Consider the following 4906-nt stretch of genomic DNA (forward strand, 5'->3'; position numbering starts at 1 on the left):
TAACAAATGTATTGTGGCTACGTAAAATGATAAAATTAGAAAAAATTGAGTGATGGTGACATGGAAATACCATGTAATATTTTTGTAACTTTCTTGTAAGTCTAAAGTTATTTCAAAATAAAAAAGAAAAGAAAGAGCCCTTCTGAATTCCATGATGATATTCTTTCACTTTAAATTTATGCAATTAAATAAGGCAGAAATTATGCAGAAGATAAAAATTTGACTTTAAATATTTTTAGCATATATTAGGTATATAATTTATAACCAACTGAATATAGTCTTTAAGTCTATTTTAATAAAAAGTTGGACATTAAACATTTGATTAGGAATTTAATGACCTAATCTGACTTTAAATCTGTGGAAATAGAATTTTCAATTTACATAATTTTGATTTACGATACCTTTTCCAAAAAAGCAATCCTGTACACAAATAAGATGGTCCACAAACTAATCACGTTTAGCAGAGACTCACTAGATTGATTGAATCTGACTTTTAGGAAGGTGTTCTTACCATTTTGATTTTTTTCCCCGATTACAAATTATCATGTAAGTAAATGGGTAAGTTTAATTGCAGCTAAAATGTAACCATTGTACTGAGGGGCTTTTTGGCATATATTATTATTCAAGAATTCAGTGGTTAAAAATAATAAAGATAAGACTTAATATAATTCTGGGTTTCACTCTCAATAAGTTTCCTAAAGTCGGAATCAACAGGGACGATCTCTGGGAAAATTAATTCTCTGAAAGAACAGTTTTGTTCATTCAGAAGCCTGTATTACAGAACCAAGGAAGATGTATGTGAACATGCATGGCTCTCCAAAAGGAAAGGAAATTGGACACAGATGTGATTCCTGTCCAATTTGTGTGATGAATGTTTTCCCACCTTCTATGCTATAGAAGATACTAGCAAACCTATTGATTTTGGAAAGCACAGAGACCTTAGTATGGGGAGTAGGAACAGAAATGGTGTGGTAGTTAGTGTGATTGTCAGTGTGTGTGTAGCTCTAAGTCACTTGCAAGGAGTCAGGTAAATATATGGACTTTGTAAAAACTACTGATTAATTTTCTTTGGCAACACTGAAAATGCATAGAAGCTAACATATAGTGCTTGCTACATGGAGCTTTATGTACACACTCTCCATAGTAACTCACTCAGTTATCACCACAACCCTATAAGATAGATACTAATGATAATTTTCCATTTTACAGAGGAGCAAACTGAGGTACAGAGGTAACCTAGCTTGCCAAGTGGTCAAATCTTGGCAATCTGACTCCAGAGTTATGCCTTTAACCACTACACTATATTTAGTGTAGTTTAGGGTTTGCTTCCTTGGTCTATTATGTTCACTTTTCTCTTCTGGACACATGCTATCAATTTTCTGTTAGTTCTTGATATGTAGTAACTACAGTCAACATTTTATAAGCACTTTATAAAAATTGAATAATTTAATTCCCATAACAAGTGTGTGAATTTTAACATACCTATTATGCAAACTGAGGTTAAGAAGCAGTCCTACGTCAGTCAGCTAATAATTAGCCAAGGTAGGAGTCCATGTTACAGAGCTCCTGAGGCAGAGTTCTTATACTTTTTATTTTAAATTTATTTTTGGTGTATTATAGGTGTCCCCCTTCCCGCTCCCCATTGACCCCCTTCTCCCTGCTCCTGCCCCATCCCCAAGCCTTCACTGCACAATTGTCTGTGTCCACAGGTTATGCATATATGCATATGAGTTCTTTGGTTAATCTCTTCCTGCCTCCCCGCTTCTCTTCCCTTCCCTCTGAATTACAGTCTGTTGCATGATTCTATATCTCTGGATCTATTTTGTTTGTCAGTTTATTTTGTTCATTAGATTCTACATATAAGTGAGATCATGTGATAGTTATCTTTCTCATTAGCTCAAGTAGTCAGCTTGCCAGGGTCAGGGAAAGATACAGGTACCCGAGCCTTGTTCTTGCCCTCAGAGCCATTTCTAAGCTTGGAGATGTGATGGGCACAGAGGTGAGCCAGGGTGTGTTGCCTTGGAGTGGGGCAGTGTTCTAGGGGAAGGATTACATTAAACCAGACAGTTCTCCATTTAATTTTAAATGAAAATTTAAAGCATTTTCAAAGTCCCATTTATAATTGATTACCATCTATATAAAAGGCTACTATGCAAGTGTCCCCTTGGGAGTTCAACTGGGAGACTGGGAGTTTGATTGCTCTCTATGATGTGTGCTGATCACCAGGGGGTGGTGTGGAATGAAGGAAGGCCCTGGCTGGCAGCTGGAAGGCCCCGATTGGCCCTGATCGCCGGCCAGGCCTAGGGACCCTACCTGTGCATGAATTTTGTGCACCAGATGTCTAGTTTGTTTATATTAAAGAATCATGGCTATTGTGAAAGCAGCATCTTAAATTACGAGTCAAGTTTTGGCATAGCCACTTCTGAACATGCTGCCCAAGACTAGGGCCTCCTTTACCACCTGTTTCTGGATTGTCTCCATTGCTCAGTCTCTTATGTTGACTAACTTAGGGCCATGCAACAAATACTATTCATTTAATACTTTATGGGAGAAACATGCAGGAAATTGGGGTAAGCACAGAGATATAAAAGACATTTTCTTGCCCCTCAAATTGTTTGGAGGGGAGAGAAGGATATTCACAGAGAATTCAGGTCGAGGTATAATGTGAAGCATGTGAAAATGCTATTGGTATGGTTGGCAGAGTAAGATTATTTTCAGTCAGGCAATTAGTAGCTGAGAGATTGAGTTAGGGAAGATTTTGTGAAGAAAGAGTAAGCTAGAATTTGAGGATAAATATGATTTCAATAGGGGAAAATGGCAAGAAAGTCTCTTCTGGGTAAAAACGACAGTAATCATGAAAGTATAGGGTAAAGAAAGCACAGGGAAGGTTTCAAGAATCTGGTTCTGAGGTATGCAAGGAAGATTAGGAGGGATGTCATTGGGAAGTACATTGGGAAAGCTAGGCTGGGGCCAGGTCACTGAGGCTCTTCAATGCATGTTTAGGGCATTACATGTGGGCATCACATGTGGGGGAGGACCAGCTTGTGATTCCTGAGTTACACTAATATTACAGCCCAAAGCATTGCCTCTTTATGCAAGATTGAAGAAAAAAGGAGTGGGGAGCTAGAGGTTCTGCAGCAAAAAATGTTCTCAAGAGCCCCCCTCGCATCCTTGGAGATGATGGTGACAGGGGCTCATGGCAGAAGCCCCAGTGGTCTGGGTGACTCATTATGGCCTGTGCTTGGCAGGCATGAAGTCCCTTTTCCACTACTTGCTCCTGGCCCTGCCCCCCACACACCATGGACACACCATAACCTCCATTCTTGAGGCCTTGTGGCACTGGTAGCCTTGAAAGAACTATTTCTAGCCCCCTGAACTATTCTATAAATTTCTGGAAGGCATGAGTTAGTTCTTATGCTTCTTCTGTTTACAACCCCAATGCAGTGGTAGACACATAGTAGGCTTGCTGTGTTAATTATACCAGCCCACTGCCGCCCCCCCCAAAAAAAATGGCTGAAAGAAGAGTATGAATATAGTAGACTACTTAATCCTTTAAAGATTCTGAAGAAGAAAGCTCTAAGTAGTCAAATAACTTAGATGTTTTCTTTAAATTAGCATAATTGGTTACATGAATATTTTTAACTGCTAACAAGAAACAGAAATTGCCAGAGTGCCCATGGCTGCTTACACCCACTTCTCAGCCAATATTTTACCAGGTCCTGAGTCATAGTTCTGAAATCAATTCTGCCCTTTACTGCAAAATCATTACAGGGCCAGGAGATATAATCCTTGCTGTTTAATCAGTGGGGGTGCTGGACAATCAGGAGACTTTGATACTATACTGTGTAACAAGGATCTGAATGAAGTATGCACACCAGAGATAAGAAGAATACGATCAATTCAATCCCAAACCTGGCTCCGAAATGAACTCAAGGGGAAGGATGTTATGACACACTCTCAGTAATTCACACAATCACAAAATTTTTGCACATTCAATATTTCACAGAGTCTTTTAAATTCATTCTTTCCCACCTAAAATGAACATTCTAAATATGAAACATTTGTGATATAAGAAACTGAATCTAGGTATAAAATGATGTCAACTTATTGACAATTTTTGGTTCAATCTTCCTTATTTTTATAAAAACAAACCTGCATCCAAGAAAATGAGAGAGAAGAGAGAGAAAATATTTATCATGTGATCAGAAAAGGTACAGAACTGAGGAGACTCCAGTAGGAAAATTTCACTTCTCTTACCATCTCACACGTACCAAAGAATGTAAGACTAAGGCACCAGAATGAAGAGAATTCCAGAGCTGTGGGGTGAAATGAGTCCCTTTTTTCATCTTTTCCTGGAGACCCTGAAAGTGATGCATTTAGCAGAAGTCCTAAGCAAGGGATCATTTTCTTGCTTATTTGCATACCCTCAGGCTTGGTCACCAATCCCCAGGTCCAGTATGTTGGAACCAGGGTGGAAGGGCCACATGATACAAAGCCTGATGCTTTAAATAAAAACCTGCTTCTGGCCTCTTTGTTAAGCGGTAGTTTGGGGGCTGGTAGAATCAGAACCTCTATGCTCAGGGTCAGACCATGACTTCCTCAGCCCATTGGATTTTCATGCAGTTTTCAGTGTGAATTATAAGAACAGAGTCTCCTTTACCACCGCTTTCAGGATTGATCCATATTGCCCAATCTCTTGCCTTGACTAACTATGGCTCATGCAACCGATATTCAGTTAGGATTCTATGGGACACACATACCAGAGACTAGGTGGGAACAAAGATGAATCAGAGTAGGATATTCACAGAAAATTCAGTGCAGATACCTTTGTAATGCAACTGGGGCTTCTGCCATGAACCCCTGTCACCATCATCTCCAAGGATGCGAGGGGGGCTCTTGAGAACAT

Source organism: Myotis brandtii, unplaced genomic scaffold (genome assembly GCF_000412655.1).
Source record: "Myotis brandtii unplaced genomic scaffold, ASM41265v1 scaffold174, whole genome shotgun sequence".
Classification (NCBI taxonomy): domain Eukaryota; kingdom Metazoa; phylum Chordata; class Mammalia; order Chiroptera; family Vespertilionidae; genus Myotis; species Myotis brandtii.